Raw genomic sequence first — 19,551 nt, 5'->3', positions numbered from 1 at the left:
TTGTAAGTTATCAATACCTGTTGGTAACCTATGGCTGAGCCAACATTTTTTAACTGTAGGTGGCACTGTATACATGTCTGCACGTGATTTTATTGTCTAGTCAATTTCAGACATCAAGTAAAACAATTGCAGCAAAGGGAATGCTAAGAAGCCACCTTTTCAGTGTCTTTTTAAAGACAATGATGAGCATTTTAAAATCTTTCTGCTGTTTTGTCTTCTGCCACTGTGCTCTTTAGTTAACTTTTCATGGCATTGCATCTGGGCATGGTGCAATGTGCATGTGTGTCCTGTACTTTCTTGATGGTGGAGGAAGCGTTTTGCCAGCACCAGGATTTGTTAGATTCCACTTGGAACTTCATTAAATGGCACATTCTATTTTTGTCTATATTTGATTTATATCCAAAATCCATTATATATCTTCTGCGTGGGGTTGAGGAAAGGAAGAGAGCCCAGTGTTCACTAATTACGAGCAGGTCGCGAATAATTAATGCATAACAACAATTTAATATAAATTGTGAATAAGTACAGCATTTGTTCCAAGGCATGACATGGATATCATACATATTAACTTGTTGGTTTTTTCATTACTCTCTATGAATGACCTCTGATAGAGTTCACTCATATCTGAGTTTGAACTCGAGGTGAGGCAGTAACACTAAGAGCTGTGCCAGTGGGGTAAGGTTAATAAAATTTCTATTGTCCGCTCTTCCATACAGACAGTGAATCAAGCTAATTAATGTGACATTTCTGTGACAAATGGGAACACTTGATGCATTAGAGAATTCTAATGCAATAATTTTTGTGCAAAAGCTTGTTTGAGGTGCTTCTCGAATGGTACTTGATCATTTGTTGATCAGAAAAATTGTTTGGGAGATATGTTTCATGTTGCAGTGATTATTTAGTGTAGGGTGTTTGTACAGCCCTTTAGAAGGTGAGGATGTAAAGGAGCAGTCTTTGAATTGCAGTGTTGCAAATGTGGGTTGAGGGGATAAAATTAATTTCTGGAATTGTAACCCTGACGAGAATCCTGGATGATGTTTGACGCTGTGTGAAGGGGTAGGCACAGATTTAATGTCCTATTTATAACTTCAATCTCACTCTCTAACCCTCTAAGCAGAAAAGTATACCCTGGTTTCCAAGATCTTGCTTGTTACCCAATTGCTGGCAATAGAACTATTTATCTGCTAGGTTACAATGATTCTAGAATCTTTGCAATGCAGAACGAGGCCATTTGGCCCATTTGAGTCTGCACCAACTCTGACAGAGCATCCCACCCAGACCCTTGGTTGAGAGGGGGTTCTCAGCAATGAATTAAAATTACAATGGAATCCACCAGCACACAACCATGTTTGCATCACTGGGTTACAGTTATGTGACAAACCTATCTTAAGTATCTACTTTCTCTGCCATAGAGAATGGGCAGACAAGATGCTGAAGGAAGATGACCCAGATTTTTGGGGGGGTGGGGCAGGTTTCCTTCTTCAACTTGCAAGCTTTTGACCCTGTTTGTGGGTTGACTACGCTAAAGGAACTTAACCCCACACTTCTATCTCCCAGACGAACAGGCAAATTGTCCATCCAAATCTTTATTTAAATTGGCTCGGCAAGGGAAAACAGTAAGTGAAGTTAGCTGAGCACCAACCTTCAGACTCTGTATATCCCTTTTACTTCTCTGGACTCTATAGGGACTCTGTTGCTCAATCCTACCTTCCCCACATTATGTGGATGTGCAATCCGTGTGTTTGTGTACTTGAGCTTGTCTGTCCTGTCGTCTTTGTGAAAACTTGTCTGGTTGAGTCTGTTATCATAGCACATATACAGTTAAATACTCAATTGGCAAAATATCCATTTTAATGAAAGTATCTATTATGGTTAAACAAGGAGAGGATATAAAAGGAGGGTGCCCATCCAACCTTTCCTCACTTAATTGCAACCATACCCTTAAAAGGCAACTGTTCCACTTGTGTAATTTAGAAACCACGCTCAACAAATGAGCTAAGTGACAATATCAAGCTAAAAGAAAAGGCTTGCAGAACTGCAATAAAATGCAGAAATCCAACAATGACCATAAAAAGCAACAAAATGAATGTAGCAGAATATGCTAGAAGGATGTACAAAAAAAATTGGAAAGCTAGCACTAAATGTTGTTGGAGAAAAATTATTAAACAAGAATATGGATTCATTAAACAAGTATAGGTGAAACTAAATGGACAAGGCAGATTTGTTGAACAACCCTGGTGCTTGGTACCTGTTTTCACGGTGGAGGAAGGGAGCTCTAAATACCAGTGTTTTTTAAATTCAAAAATTTAGATCAAGGGATGAAGACTAGTGGCTTTAATGGTTGGGGGGAAAAATAAACAATTAAGAAAATAAACAATTTCCAAAGCCTGATCTCCACCCTGGCGTTACAGGTGAGAAGATCATATTCCAAAGTTCTTAGGTTAAAGGGTTATTAAATCGCAAATGTCATTCCATTCCTTAGTAGAAGGAATTCAGATACTTGCAGTCCCGTCAGTTTGATACCAATTGTAGTCAAGTTAATAGAATCTAACATTCACAGTGACTGAGCACTTGGACATCCAATTCATCAGTTAGCATAATTTTAAGGGACGATCAAATCTAATTTAATTGAACTATTTGAAGAGATCATGAGCACATGTGGGTAAGGAGGATTGTCTATGGATATTATTGATGTAACCAATCAAATCAATTTCACATGAGGTTAGCAGTACCTGAAATTAGAGGTAACCTTGCGTCATATTTCAATAATTGTATCGTAGACACGAGGGATAAGTGATTTGTTTGGACTGTGTTCTTCCACTGGGAGTCACAGCTTTTTGCTGTACATATTTATTAACTTGGATGATGTAATAGGCAATTTAAGGTCATCCACTCGGATGTATCTGAGACAAGCCAGACTGTTAATGATGGTGGGAGGGCAGAGGGTTGCTAGAGCTGCAAATCATACTAGATTTTAAAGGGTTAAATTAATAGTATGGTTTCAAAACTTGGTTTGTGTTCCCTTGCATCTTTAGTAGGGTAAAGCACAACTTAATTGAGATATTTAGTATGATTCAGCAATTTTATTGGGCTAAACATATTGAAACCATGGCCCAGATTTTATAGTTGTAATGGTGAAACTGTCAGCATTTTCTGCCATCAGAATGGTGGGCTTGACAACTTCTGCTATGCACATAGATACTAAATGTCAAGTGGGATTTGAATCTATGCTTTCAGAGGAGACTGCAACATGAATGCATTGCATTTTAAATACTCAATCATCCTGATTCCATTGCCTTTTGATAGTTCAGCTTCTGTGCATGCTGCAACTTTTTTGCACTCCTGCCTAAAATGAAAGGTAGCTGGTTTATTTTACTTGTAGGTTTTCTATGAGAATGTAGTTAGCTGCTTCACCTGCTTGATGGCATCACTGCTGGGTGCCGAAAGATCGAATCGTTTACTTTTATATTTTGTGGTGGAATGAAATTGAAAATGATGAAATCCGCATCAAAGTATCACTAAATCTTTTGTCAGCAGTTTTCTTTTGGGTCAGAGTAAAACCAAGTTATTTGGTTGCTAACTTCAAAATTAAGGCCTTTTCTCTGCTGGGGGAATCCAGAATACGGAGGCCTGATCTTAAAGTTGAGTGCACTTTTCTCACAGTAATGGAGATCTAAAACATAATGGTGGCTAAATTGAGTTGAGGTATAGATTTAAAGTGGGACGGGCTTGAGAGACTGAATAGTCTCCTGCTATCCCTGTTTTCATGAGCCTTCATCATTACAAACATACTGGAATTTAACCTTCAACTTTTCTCCTTCATCTGCTATAACTATAAACATGTCTGTTGCCTGTGTATATTGTTCACATTACGTTCATGTTATGGCTTCACTGAGTGAATACAAAACATCCTTGGTTGGTTTGGGGAAGTGCTAATTGACTTTGTTTAATTATATTTATTCTTACTCCTGTCCTTGGATTTCCACATTACAGGAACTCCTTGTGATCTGAAAAAGTGCATATTTTGCAATACCTGAAAATTTAAATTCTTAAGATCAGGGGTTAAATGTCTTCTTGGCCAGCCATTGAGAGTGCTTATTAACAAAACAGCAGCGTTGTATCCTCAAAAAAGCACCAACAGCAATAAGTTTTTAACAACATTTCGGGATGACCTGCAGATTTTCAGTTCTGCTGAGATCCATCCTTCTGGTGACATGCTAGGATGGTTTGATTTCCTCATCTGGGATCTGAAGTGCTCAGTTCACATGCACACTTGTCTGTGTGTCACAGCTAAACAATCCTGTCATCATCCAGTATACACAAAGGCAAGAATTGCCACATGGCAGTGAGGGATAGTATGTGGCACAATGGTTAGCACTGCTGCCTTACAGTACCAGGGATCTGGATTCCATTCCAGTCTTCTGTGTGGAGTTTCCACCTTCTCCCAGTGTCTGTGGGTTTTCTCTGGGTACTCTAGTGACCTTCCAATTCTTCAAAGGAGTATAGGTTAGGTGGATTGGCCAAGCTAAATTGCCTCTTAATGCTGCGTAGTATTATAGTTTTGCATGTTTACCCTAACCAATGTGGTAAGACTGGATAAGAGGTGGTGCAAAATTAATGGGCTCAATGGCCTCATTCTGCTCTGTAGAGATTCTATGATATTGGTGTACTCATTCTTTTTTTCTGAACCAAATTTTCAAGCAAGTTCAAGTGTTTGCACTCCTGCCCAGTTGAAACCTGTTTACCTAACACAACTCTGGTAACTAACCTAGAATTTTCCAAATCCAACTCAGTCCCATTCAACTAACTGACCAATCAAGAAAATCCCATTCTTAAGATTAAATTGCAATGTATTTTTGTGCATCTTTATTGGTTATTTACTGACTGGATTATTTACATGGAGGCAGTGAAATATTTGCAAATAATTTGTATTAAGGGCTTTGAATGCTTCTGTTTATCTAAAATGTGATAAAGTTGGCAACCAGGAATTAAAAAGTAATATATGAAAACAATTATAGACTACGTTGTTCAGCTTCTAACTTAAATAAACAGTGTGGCTAATGGAGGAATGATTTGTTTACATGTGGCACATCCAACAGTGGAAATGAGAGTAAACAGTTCTCGAAAATTGGGTAGTCTTTCGTTTGTTTAGGTTTTCCAGAGCACATCAAAAGCTGGTTCAGTTGTGAGATTCTTTTGTTTATTATTATCTTGAGCTTGTTTGAGAGCTGAGCACAATTATTGACCTTGCTGAAGGAGGAGCTCTCAATATGTCAGTGTGATGTGTCTTTGTCACTACAAGCTGTAAGATCTGAATGATTGCGTACCTTGAAGTGACAGGTTTGTTTTCAGGTATTCAGCTGACTGTGTGCTGTGTCACCTTTTTCACTGCTAATGAACGAAATGAACGAGGTGAAATGGGCAACCATTCTGGTTCCTGGGCATTTCTGTGGAAAAGAACATTGTCTGTAATTGATGTTGGCAATGATTATTGAATCATGATGAGTCTCCCCCAATAACCCATCCCATTTCATTTTATGAACTGATGACCTGGCGATTTATATTCCATTCTCAAAATGTGTTCATTAATGCAGTTTTTCAGAAAACAACCTACAATTTGATTTAAGAATTTGAGTTTGCATGCTTCAGTGCCAAAAAGGATGCCCTCGAAATTCCTTGATCACTGTTTTTTTGTTGCTGCAGTTAGATCTAATAGTTCTGATACATTTGCTCAGTTGTTTCTTCAGTATTAGTTTATTTTGCATTTGTAGAATGGTTGCAATCTTAAATACAGCCTTTTAAATGCGTTTTCAGTCATAATGTGATTGTAGTCTGATTATTGCCCATTTTTAATGGATTGATTTCCATACACCTCAACCTTGCACTTGTCAAGTTTTCTGAACAGACACTAAATTTATTGATATCTACTGTGGAGAGTTGTTTGTACTCTTTTTTTAATTTTTCTGTGACACTTTTTGGTCACACTCGCTCTGTCTCCAGTTGGAACCACAAGTCTCCATCCCTGTTTATGTTGCAAGATTAGCATGGGACATGGTTCCAACGTAACAAAGTTAATTTGTTATCCCTTGTTTCTGTACGGCCTTCCGTTTATTAAGTGCAGAGAAGACTCGGACTGAGTAAACTAGATTTTGAGTGACAGCTAAACTCTTGGATTGGGAACTGGTAGCTGTTTTTACTGAGGAGCAGGAAGTACTTTGCATAACATTAATCTCAGGTTCTGAATTGGCAATGTGAGGGGAAAAAAAGCACTTGCTTTTCACCTTTTTATTTGTCAATCATAGTGCTTAATTAGTTGCACCACTACACATAGTAATTCTGGCCAGGTGAACACTGAGACCCAACATGGCCTTGTACCTGTCCTGCTATAGTAATTTGAGATCTGCCTTTACACATTTTTCTGTTAGAATAAATAATGAATGTAGAGGGCTTTTGTAAGGCCTCTATCATGCTGTGTCATTATAGTCTAAGACAGAATTTTGTGCAAACTATTACCATTGTCGTTTTGTAAAGTTGTATCATTGTTCATTTGTCTCTGCTGGTCACCTTCATTCCGTAAAAAGTCTGACAACACCAGGTTTTAGTCCAACCGATTTATTTGATAATACTCACAAGCTTTCGAGGGGACTGCCTCTTCGTCAGGTGAATGGAGAGTTCTGGCCTCAGACAGAGCATATAAAGCACAGACAGTTTAGAGATTACTGATTAGAATTACTGATTAGAACTCTCCATTCACCTGACGAAGAGGCAGTCCCCTCGAAAGCTTGTATTATCAAATAAATTGGTTGGACTAAAACCTGGCGTTGTCAGACATTTTACTGTGTTTACGCCAGTCCAACGCCGGCATTCCCACATCACCTTCATTCCAGCAGTGGTTCAATTCAGGTGGGATATTAGTAATATAATAAATTATTGGTGGTTTGAGGAAGATGACCAACGCTGAATCCTTTGAAATTTCCTTAAATGTCAGCTCTCTTGCTGGATGCCTGATGGCTATTTTTAATGCATTGTTTATGTACTTCAGTTATCTCTCTGAGCCCAAGGGCATTGCCCATCCTTGGCTGTACTTGAGAATGTTGAGGTGCCAGCACCTTTGAAAAATTAATGTGTGGTGAAAGTAGTTGGAGTGGTATTTGTGTAGTTATGTCCAGAATTTGAGACAGCTGACTATAAAGAAATGTTGATACATTCCAAGCTGTGACTTGGAGTTGAACATGGAAGTGATGCTTTATGCTATCTTTGACCTTCTGGGCAGTAGAGGACGTGGTTCTTGAAGAAGAAGTTGTGAGTGATTATTTTTGGGTCGTGTGCTTAAGTTCAATGTAAATAGTTAACATTCTCTTTCAGAGTCTTCTATTGGTAATGCAGTCACAAAAAATGTAACTTTTTTTGAGGACACTGGACTGTTTTCAAACTAGCATGAAACAAATGACTGTTGAAACAGCAACATCTGAAAAATAAGTTTGGAATAAAGTGACCAATTTATCTGTTTCTTGGTGAACAATTAGGTTGGATGTGATCTATTTTATTGCATGACTATTCCAGAATAATTGAGCAGTTTTGACTTCAGTAGAAAGCTCTATCTTGATTGGAAATAAATGTCGTTAGTCATGTTGCATACAAGCCATGTGTCAATGGATTTTGACATAGATTATATTAATGTTTTCCTTGCATTTGCCAGGTATTTATCAAAGTTGATTTGTTAATTAATCAAATTTTAATAGTTTTATTGTACTTCCACACTTTTGGACTACCCTAGCACTTCAAAGCTCTTTATCAAAGACCAGAACTACTGCTTACAGGACCATGCAACAAAGGCAGAATATTGGAATATAACTAGACAGATAATATCATTGGCTTCTGTTAGCACAGTATGTTCATGTGTGAACATGTTGCCCTGCGATGTGTTGGGACAGCAGTTATGGCTGACAGTTTTCCAGAAGTCAAACTTTTTAATCTTCCTTGTACATCAGTGCAGAGAATAAACACTGGCTCAAGATTTGCCCCAGACAAAGATGAAATCAGTAGTGAGTCATTCAAGTGGTTGGTCTCGCATCTCCTTGCACTAAACTGCCAGATGATTGTACAAATATTTCTTCCCCTCAAGTTAGAAAATAACTCCTGATATGTAGACAGAATGAAGATAAAACCAACTATTCATTTTTACACATTTTTACATTCTTTATACACATTCCATAGTGGTTCACAAATGTTAAAAACACAATTTGACACTGGGCTGAAGAGATATTAGGACAGATGATCAGAAGATTTTGACCATCTTAAAGGAGAAGAGGGACAAGGAGGCAGATTTAGAGGGAGTTTGAGAATTTTGGGCTTTGGCAGGTAAAAGTACTGCCAACAATAGTAACAGCATTGCCTAATAGGCCTTTGATTCAAGTCATCTGATGCTTCATCCTGAGCTGTTTTCTTGACCTGAATTTTATCAGGTTTGGTTTGCCACTGCATTGCGCTCTTGGGGGCAGATGAGGAGGCAGGTCCCTACTCATCTTCCACCAGAATAGGAATTGAACCCCTGTTTTTGACTTTCAGAATCTGACTAACTGGCCCCTCCTTCAGATCATTGGCAACTTTGAACAGTGACTGTATCTTTATAATGGCTGGGTTCTTTTTAAGCCAACCCTTGTGTTTAGACAATACTTTTTGATGCTGCTTACAATTTAAGAAGCAGCTAAATTTACCTTAACCAGAGGGGATTGTTCAGCCAAACCTTGGACTGACTTCAAGTAAATTGAAAGGCAAATGGGAGCCCTATTCACTCTACTCCCTGTGGTGTGTGGTCTGGTTGTTGGAATGTTTTGAATGGGCCCTGCACGTGAATGTTGCCTTGAAGGCATTCTTTGGACAGGTGGAAAGTCCAAGTAAGTTGGTTTGAGATCTTTCCACCTTCGCAGCATTGAAATACTTTATCGTCCCAGGAGAGTTTAATTTGCCATAATGTCTTGATTTGTCAGAATTATAATAACACCTGCGTCAAATGCTGGAGCCTGTTTGATTTGGTAGTTGTCAATTCACATTTACCAACTGAGAGCTCAGTTCTCCCGTCATGCGAGAGTCGCACTTGGTGACAAGCAACAAGTGGCTGTTCATTGATATCTGGATGTACAAGATTGCTATCCTCTGTCCCTTTCAATGTTCACATTTGTGCATGAACAGAAAACTGACCATCTAAAATCTTGCTGCCGTTGTTTCAAAGGTTTAATTATTCAGTCTGTAATTCAAGAAACAGTAGTAGGTCTGTGGTAATTAAATAAAACTTGGCGCCTTCAGTGTAATGGGCCACCCCAAATCTTGTTATGGAGGAATTATAAAACCAGCTGTATGACAACAAGCCATGTAAAGAGATATTAGGGCTGATGATCAAAACCTGTGTTAAAGGAGGGAAGCAAAATGAAGCAGTTTAAGGAGGTATTCTAGATCTTGCAGACAGGCAGCTGAAGGCATGGCCTTTGTTATTGGAGTAATTTAAAACATGAATGCTTAAGAGGCCTGAATTAGAGGGGTGCACAGACCTCTCGGACAGTTGTCCTGCTGGTTGCATTTTCAGAGATAGCTAAACCAAACAGTGCTTGATAAGGTTTTCTTGTTGGTCCGAATGTCTTGTTTCCTTTTCAGCTTTGAGTGAATGTAAACATCACTCTGGGCACAAGCCATCTTAATTTTGTGTCGTCGACTTGTGGTTCAGCATCTGAACGGCAGTGAAGAAATGGTCTCTGTTTTTCTCCAGGATCTTGCCTGCAAAGTTGAACAAGAATTGCAGAGTACAGTACAGTTCCCTGTAGAGTCAAGATGGGTAATCCATGCACATATTTTATTTTTGCTGAAGGCCAGTGGTCCTGCCAAGAAGCTAACATCTCCAGGGGTGGAGTGGTGGTGGTGGTGAGTTGCGCGTCAGGCTCGTAACTTTCAAACTGAGAACTGACGAGATCTGGTTCTGTACGTTCTTTTAAATCCTTCTCCCTCTTGGTGTTTCCTTATTCTAAAGTCAGCAGATGCTATGAAGAAATGCTCATTAAGTTGAGTCATTGGTCCTTTTGGATGCCAGGGGTTCTATTAATTTGAACATAGCACCTGGCAGTAGGTATTTAATTAAACTATGCTACTTTTAAAAATAATTGACCATTATATCCACCCACTGCATTTTTTTAACGTTTGGCAATGCAGTTTAGGACTCGGTAATGTTGTGTGAGAGCATTGAGTTTGCAGAAGGCGGTGCAAGTTGCTAAATAGGAAATGATCATGGAGTGAAATGTGCTTTGTTTAATGTATTATACTAACTTATTACATTCAGATGCCAGAGTAAACAAAATCTAACAACTTGCCTTGTACAAAACATACAGAAAAAAAACATGCTGAAAGTTGTAATCGGATATTTTGCATTCTTTGCTACTTTTGAAATATGAATAGAATGAACTTTTTGCTATCAAAGTTTGTAGAAGGAGATTGAGTAATTCCCCATTTTGTGATGTTGGCTATCTTATGGGATATTAGAGATGCCACAACTAACATCAGTGACACAATTTACATAAACATTGAAAATAGAAGCAGGACTATGCCATTTGGCTCTTTGAGCCTGCTTCACCATGCATTATAATCATGGCTGATCATCCAACTCAATAATCCTTCCTGTCGCCCCCTGCCCCCGCTCCCGTTCCCGTTCCCCATTATCCTTTGATCCCTTTGACCCCAAGAGCTATATTTAACTCCTTCTTGAAAACAAACATACAATGTTTTGGCCCCTACTGCTTTATGTGGTAGCGAATTCCACAAGCTTGCCACTCTCTCTCTCGGTGAATTCATTTTATTCTTATCTCAGTCCTAAATAGTCTATTCTGTATCCTTTAGGCTATGAGCTCTCAGTTCTAAACACATTGGAAGCATCCTTCCTACATCTAGTCTTGTTAGCATATTATAGACTTCTAAGATTCACCCCCTCATTATATTCGCTGGAGTTCTGAGGAATAACCAACTGTCTCTTCTCATCAGTCCTGCTATCCTAGGCTTTGGTCAGATTAACCTCTGCTGCACTCCCCCCTAAAAGCAAGTATATTCAGCTGTGGCCTTACCAAGACCCTGTATAATTGCAGCAAGATATCCCTGCTCCAAAAAAATCAACTGATGCAAATTACCTTCTTCCCTGGTCCCTGAGAACTTTCTACTCACCTGATAAAGGAACAGCGTTCCAAAAGCTTGTGGCGTTTACTATCAAATAAACCTCTTGGACTTTAATCTGGTGTTGTGAGACTTCTTACTGTGTTTACCCCAGTCCAACGCTGGCATCTCCACACCTTGTTACTACAGCCCTTACAAAGTACAAATCAAAAAATGCTTATAAGCAATACCCAGACTTGTTCACTACTTACCAATTGGTGATCTCCATTGTAGCCTCTCCTGCTCCAGAGGGTAAGATCTCTCAAGAAAGCAAAGCAAAAAAAGCACCCCTTTGCCTTCTATACCCAACCTCTAATAGCTGGACTCTGCTAAAGAAGTGGAAACCAAGCCAGTGGCTACTTCTCTGGAAAAAGGTTGCCTATTATTCATCTATCCCTTAACATTTCTAATGTTAACAATATTGCTTATTTTGTGCTGTACTTGCACTGCCCTTAAAATAGTGTTGCCACGAGTGCATTTTCAGCCCAATTGCTCTGAAATCTTTGCAAAAATAAACATCCACAATTCTGGGTTTAGATTTTGGAATTGGGATACAGCGGTGGATCAATTCAACTAGTTGCCAAATTCGTTGTGCTATCCGCATATAAGTGGGAAATATTAATCATCATTAAAAGATCCTAAAGATGCTGATTGCAGAATTTATCATCTAGTGAAACCATCTATTACAGGTGCCCAATATTTAGTGCCAACACAAGAGCTGGAAAGAAAAATTGCTTGAAATACCTAGCCAGGGAATTGTCAATGCAAAGCCTGCTTACCCTTGGGTTATAAACCAGTTGCTTTCAAATTCTTATGCATGTGCCTGAGACTTGGACAACTGGATTTGAAAATTTAATGAACATCTTACTCAGTAAACCTATTTATGATGTCAATCAGTTGTTTTTCACTCTTGCACCATGTTTGTAAAATGTTTTGCTACAACTCTGAAGGTCAGCACTCGTCTCCCATTTGTTGATAAAATGGGTCTATTGTGCTTTTTCTTAATTGTCCTTCAAGCAATTATGCATTTGCAGTGTGCTGTTCGTAGTTCCCTAAACCAATCAGAGCCACTCAAGTCTCTTTCCTCAAAGTAAATCCTAAAATGCCATTCAACTTGAGCATGGATTTAGTTAAATCAAGTGTTGATTGACTTTAGAATAATACTGCCCTCCATTTGTCAGATACCACACCTCTAAACAGATTCAAATATGTTTGCCAATGATATAAATTGGCTTTGAACTGTAGCTCAGAAAGCATAATTACAAACTGTTTCTCTTCTACTGTCAGTCTGCCTTGTGTTCTGTTTACTTTTTCTCAGTCTCTTGCTCTGGGAGCTCTCTAACAATACGACATTATCTTCTGTAGGGATTGTATTTATTTTCAGACAGTTATTTTTAAGGACTAAACTGGAACACTGACAAATTGTACAAGCAGACTGAATGAACCTGGTTCTAGGAAGCTAATACCCAAATATCGACAAGTTAAAAGGGAGTGTTGTGCAATAGAACTTGGCGTCTTTTCAGCTTTAAAACTTACTCCGTAATTGACTCCTAAAGCTTTTTGATCTATCTTGGTAATCAAAGCTTGCATTCCAAATCCAATAGTCATTGGATGGACCATACATTTTAATGGCTTTCAAGTCTTTGGCCCTTAAGATAGTTTGTTTTTCTTTTTTTTCAATTTTTAAAAATCTGATCATCATTTAAGTAGAAGTCACACATTGTCCTTCTGTTTAATTGTTGATTTCTATCAAAATTGCTCACTAGATTATATTTTTATCAACTATTACTTATAACAACCTTATTTGCCTTAATTGTTCCAGCAAGAATAGACATTTAGTTTCTAGAGCAATTCGTGCAATCATCATGGGTCGAAAAATGAAAAAATTATTCCATTTTCATCTGACGGTCATGCCCAATTAGAATTTGCACATCTATTCTTGCAGGGAACAACTGATTACGTAAAATGATTCATAACTTTGAAATTTTTGTTATGGTTGGTGCTTACTGTCAACTGTGGATCAATAGGAACGTTCCCAACCCTGAATCGGAAGATCATAGATTTGAGTCCCACAACAAAGACCTGAGCATGTAATCTAGGTTTGCATTTCACTACCATATTAGAGAAGTGCTGCATTGTAAAGGATGCCTTTTGTTGCCCCTTGGGTGGATGTTAAAGATTGCATAATATTTCAAAGCAACAACCACTTGTATAGTGCCTATAATAGAGTAAAATATCGTAAGCTGCTTCGCAGATGCAAAATTGGGCACCATGCCCCATTAAGCAGTATTCCAGTCGATGGTCGAAAGCTTGGTGAAAGGTTAGTTTTAAATGGTATCTTGAAAGAAGGTTTGGGGGGGTGGGGTTCAGGGAGGAAATTCCAAATTTCAGGATCTAGTGGAGCAGTTACAGTGGATCATGGCATAAACTAACCAATTTGGTTTGTCAAAATTCATGTTTGGGCCTATACTTGGCACTTGCATTTGAGTTGAAAAATGGAGTCCAACTTGTGTTTAGGCTATAACCCTCGTTAAGAATGGGCCTGAAACTGAGTTGCTTGTTAAGGGTTATACTCTCCCTTTTGTTGTTATGTGATCAATTGGGTGATACAAGCCTGTTGCCAGGAAGATATGCTGGGGTTTAAGATGCGCAGAGTAGCCCACGTGTGGCGACTAGTGAACACAAATGGATCCTCCTACACTGACAGTTCATATTTTCTACTCTGTCTAGAAGTTGACTTTTTTGAAGCTTCAATAAATCTTCAAAATGGGAGCTATACCGTGACCTATCGGTCAATGTTTATCCTTCAACCAACATGTCTAAATGATCTGGTCAGTACGTCATTGCTTGTGAAATCATGTTTGCAAAATAGTGCTCTTGTTTTTCCTGCATTTACAACTGTGATTACACACTTTTGAAGTAATTAATTGACTGGAAACTGCTTTTGGGATTCCTGGCGTTGATGAAAGACATTAGCTACAAATGCAAACCTTTGTTTCATTTGTAGTGTTTAATCACTGTCAGACCTTGCTCTCCACAAAATCAACAATAACATCCTATAATTCAATAATTTCTAAATGTTTTTGGGCTCCGCCCAAAGGATCTAAATACTGCAACCATATATTTCTGATTACTAGTAGTTGCTTTGAAACCAATATGATAAATAAATCATTTCTCTGTATAATGTGGGAAGAGCAATGGTTTAGATGGCATAGTTGGAAGTAGAAAATTGTTCACAAATGTTGCAGAAGTTACTGTTTCTGGGATATGCTGGAGTATAGAAGGAATACCCAAATTCTCCACTTTGTTGGGAATAAGGGATGTGGCCCTGAGAAGGGTAGAGGATTTCAGTTCAGTCAGGCAGCAGGGTCACTGCAGGCTTGGAGGGCCACCGGACCTGTTCCTGTGCTGCAATGATCTTTGTTCTTTGCATGATACTGAGCTAATTCTGTGACTCCTCTCTCTTGCGCTCTCCGTCCCTCCCTTTTTCCACCCCAAACCTTCCCCCCCCCAAAAGCAGTCAGTCATTTTAAATGGATGCTTTGCTCTAAATGTTTCTGAAGGTTGTCGGCAATATTTTTTAACCTGTGTCGAAGTAGTGATTCATTGACCGGGTTCCTGAAATGGCAAGTTGATTAACCACGGTCTGAAAGTAGGCAGTTTTACAGCCAGATGATTCATTTTTTTTTAAAGCTTTGCCAGTTTGTGACCTTCCTGTCTCAATTTTGTTTTGCCTGTTTCTCCTGAGAACTGATTTGTGTGGGATTGGCTGAAAAATGGGTGTTTTCCAGTTTTTTGGAAACTCCTCCAGGTGGTTGGGTACAAGAGCCTTGGATGAGAATGAGTTGCTGTAAAACTGACCTCTTTGTGGAGCCTGTGCCATTTGAGAAACACTTAATTTCAACCTATAAAGATTCAGTTGGGAGATTGATTTGAATCAGAATTAGAATCATTGGCCTTTTGTAACATGAAGATGTAATTTTTATTTAATGAGGGCCAAATTACTATAGGGAAGCGATTGTAAAAGAATTTTTAAAATTAATCCCAACCAGAGGTTAGTCAAGTGAATTGAGGCTATGTTGGAGAATAAGCTGGTGTTCTGCTCAGAGGAAGTGATCGTTACATTTGAGAGTAAAAATAAATCTTTGAATCAAAGACATGGGAGAGTGGGGGGCAAAGCCTGGGGATTATTGTTGGATCATTCTGGCTGCGTAAGTATCTCTCATTCTATATTTTTAAAATGCTGGAAGCATTTGGGTTTTGGCATTATCTGAAGCACAAAACGGAATTAATAGGTCACAATGACTTTCATCAGAACTTTGTTTCAACTGGAAATGGTAACTTGGTTTCCCTCTCCACAGAGGCTGCTTGACCTGAGTATATTTCCAGCATTTTCTGTTTCCCATTGCCAGCATCTGTACCATAAACTTTGGTTCTGCATTTGAAATGTTTTAACATTTGGGCCTCAGCCAATCAATCATAACTGTCATATTTCTGATTCTTAAATTTGTCAATTGTTGAACTCTAATGGATTGATGACTAGTTATGTTCATAACACTTCAAAAATGAAGCAGTTAAATTGGGAGTTTCATTTTTCGAATTGGAGTATCTACTTGAACATGTTTGGGTCAGGGATCTGCTATTCATTGAGATCAGATATAATGAATATCCTGATGGTACAAACTTCGACAGTTGGAAAAGCACTTCCTACCTTTGTTACCTTTCTGCATCAGAGAGTTGGGACAGCAGCAACATTGAGACACCAGGGCCATGGTTTAAGCCATTTGAAGATCAGAAATAGCCACAGTGTGCTGTTTGAGGAAACCTTCTGGTGAGAACAGAGTAACATATTCAAGTGTATCTTTTTTCAAGCTACATACCTCTTAGCTATGTGAGACTCTTAGATAAGTGAGTTAATTAAATGGGTTGTGCACTTGTGGGCTTTCTGTCTACTGTATCTAATATACCAATTGTAAATGATAATTGTATAAAGCTATGGCACATAATGATGGGCTTCCACGTTAGGTAACAACTTTCATTTTTCTTTAGCACCTTTCTAAACATCGGAAAATGGCCCGAAGCAGTTCAGAAATAAACACTGAACCATTGGTTTTTGGGTAGGTAACTGAAAGCTTAGTCAAAGTGGCCTTGAGTGTGGTGAAACGGGAGAGTATTTATATTTTCAGGCTTGAAAGGCTGATGGCATGCTGCCATTGATGGCCAAAGGAAATGGAGGGCGTGTAAGTGGATGGTTAAAGAAATGCAGAATTCCTGGAAGGTTGTAGGGCTGGAGGAGGAGAAAAATGGCAAGCGGTGAGGGCATAAGATTTGATGAGCATCTCAACTGGGGGCATTAGTCACTGCCCAGTGTGTCATCCAGGTTTGAGATGTTGCAGATATAGACATTATTTCCGTCAGGAGAAAGATACAAAAGTCTGAGGTCATGTACCAACTGACTTGAACAGCTTCTTCCGTGCTACCATCAGACGTTTGAATGGACCTACTTTCTGCTAAGTTGATCTTTCTCTACACCCTAGCTATGATTATAATACTATATTCTGCACCTTCTCCTTTCCTTCTCAACAGTATGCTTTGTGTAGTGCGTAAGAAACAATACTTTTCACTGTATACTAATACGTGGACAATAAATCAAATCAAAATCTTCCTAATCAAGGGGTTATGATTCAGAAACTCCCTTTGAAATCCAAATAGGATGCAAATTACTGGTTCAGCCAGAGGCAAAGAGGGAAAGGAAGCAATAGTAAGGGGATAGTTTGTAGGGATTCAAATAAAAGGGTTTTGGTTTTAAGGATGTTTAATTGGCTGCAGTTCATCTGAAATTTGATACTGAGATAAACAAGCTGAGGAATGGACAGTGAGGAAAGTGGTGATGAAGAGGTAAAATTGGGTGTTGCAGACCTACACGATCCTGATTATGATGTGTTTAAGTGTAGATGAGAAATAGGAGGGGGCCGTGCATAGATCTTTGGAAAACTTCAGAGATAATGGTGCAAGAGTTGGAAGAGAAGATATTGACCTGAATTTCAAGTTCCCCATTGATGGATCACAAAATAGAAGGAACTGGCTCCCTGATAGGTTCCTGCCCATTCCAATCTCAAGTAAAAGTGCCAACCAGACTACAGATGGACCACCTTCTCTTGTCCCAATGAGGCCTGTTTCCTGTCCAGCCTTAACTTCTTAAGTGTTGGGGGAGCCTGAAATTGGGCTTTGGCCTTTGGGAAGGGGGGGCAGGGGGGTGGGGAGGATGGGGCACTTCCATCAGAAGCCCCCTTTTAAATTGGTTTGGTGCTGTTCTTTGACCCTGAAAAGCTTTCCGACTAGTCATCACCATGCACTTCCTCTTCTGTCGCTGCAGGATCTCTAGACCTGCCAGCTTTCTAAAGTGGGTCTCCCTTCCAAGTGATGGGCACAAGTTCCACCTGTCACCAATAAACACACATTCTAGCCTGAAATAACTGAGGCAGGTAGAGTCGGCAGGAGCGTGTTCCTTGTTGGACTCCAACTGGCAGAAACTCTCTCTCCCTTGCAAAACATTCTTGCCATTGAAATTTTTCTGGCTGTGACTGGATAGGTGAGACTGTTCAGGTGAGTGACTTCAGCCATAAGGCTTTGGAGGGCTGTATGGTCAACTGTGTCAAGGCTGCAGTGATCTTGAGGAAAAATGAGAATAATGGTTTACTGTAGTCACATAGATATAACTTAAGATTTTAGGGGTAATCTCAGTACTGTTACAACACTGGAAATCTGATTGTAGAAGTTCTAACATAGATTTACAGGAAATACAGGCACAGATTTGAGAAACTATCACATTCAGGAAGTTTATTTTTGATCGCAAAGTTTCATTTACAAGCAGTAAATTTTTAAAAGAAGGACAGTTGTCTCTTGCCAGCTGATGGGTTTGATCAATTCATTGCAGCATTCTTTTTTTTGAGGATGGTGAAATTTTGCATCCGGTTAGCTAGGCAGTTGCAAGACTAAAATTTTACATTGCATTTTCTAGTAGTCTTAGTCTCAGTTTTCAAATCAAATTATTCACCTGTGTAACTGAAATGTGCTTGAGAGTTGAAGTAATTATTCAATTATGGCAAGTAAGCATGCATTAAGGTCAGCCTCAGTCAGCACTTGAAAGCCGGTGTTTGCAGAACAGTATTTGTTGTAACTTCCAAATGCTGAACAACTGTTATGTGACTGTACCCAAAATTATATGTCTTTGAGGATAGTGTGAAACAAAAGTTTGCATGTAGTTGCTGGTGAGTACAGATGCAATCACTTCAGGTTGTTTTAGTTATCGTATTTTGGTACTTTTGAGTCAAATTAGTCTCTCTAGAAACATGTAGAGCTTTGTGCTCCTTTTTACCAAGGGCCTGTGCTCGAGAGAAGAGATGAACAAAATCTTCACAGCAGTGGTGACGATTTATCAAATGTCTATCTCCACATCTGTCTTGCCTTCTGTACCCAAGAGAAGGTTGTGCATCTCAACATCTCTTGGTGCTTTTACACACATACCGATTTATCTAGCATTTCCATGGGAACATAGCATTGTATGGTGATGATATGTTGCTTGGGAGATTTACAAAAGAGTCTGAGTGCAAGGAAAGGGTCTGACCTTATGGAGTTGAGTTTATACGATTATCTTTTTATGATGGGCTTCTGATCCTTGTAGGGAATTTGTGATTTAACACTAAAAAGTACTGCGGGTTTAAATATTAACACTTTGTGCTGAAGGTAGGGAGAATGTCTTTGGACAACAGCCAGATTTATTTCCATCACCAAAATTTTTGTTTTGAAGTAACTGATGGCTCAGCAAGTACTAGAGTTGTATGTGACAGGTTATCTTTTAGCATTTATTGGTTTTAAATGTGCAAAATCTAGTCGCAGAAACCTCCCCTTGATTGGGATGAGTCTACCAGGAGATGCATCAAAAAATGAGAGCACTTAATTGATTATTGCCATTTCCATTACAAAGTGCAGTCATATGGTTTGGCTCCATAGTCCTCACATCCCCTGCCCTAACATTAGTTTGGTGTTTCTGCTATCGTAATGGGGAAGGTTGCATGCAAGTGCTTGGCAGCTGAATGGCTTTTTTCTTGTATACCACCTGTAAATATTTATCCTGCTGTGAAACTTTTACTAAAATGACTCGTTTCTATATTGTGCAAATGTTGATCTTTAGTGATTTTAAACTTATTGTTATGGTGGGTAGGGGGAGAAACGAGGGGAAAACTAATGTAATCCAAAAGGACTTGCTCATATCTTTGTGTTCCTGATTTGAATCCTGTTTGAGCTGTTGGCATCTTATCAATGACACTTTTAGTTCATGCAAGTGTGCAGAAAGAAAGGGGT

At 39.0% G+C, this 19,551-nt stretch overlaps 1 protein-coding gene across 1 annotated transcript in view; it reads left to right on the top strand.

The window, feature by feature from the left end:
- Positions 1 to 19,551, top strand: part of LOC145347931 (ral guanine nucleotide dissociation stimulator-like 1) — a 117,852-nt gene that overhangs the window by 9,414 nt on the left and 88,887 nt on the right. The window lies entirely within an intron of this gene.

The sequence above is a fragment of the Carcharhinus amblyrhynchos genome, chromosome 9 (genome assembly GCF_965287045.1).
Source record: "Carcharhinus amblyrhynchos chromosome 9, sCarAmb.v2.hapA, whole genome shotgun sequence".
Classification (NCBI taxonomy): Eukaryota; Metazoa; Chordata; class Chondrichthyes; order Carcharhiniformes; family Carcharhinidae; genus Carcharhinus; species Carcharhinus amblyrhynchos.
Note: the sequence above shows the minus strand (reverse complement) of the source record. Positions and strands in the feature narration are given on the sequence as shown.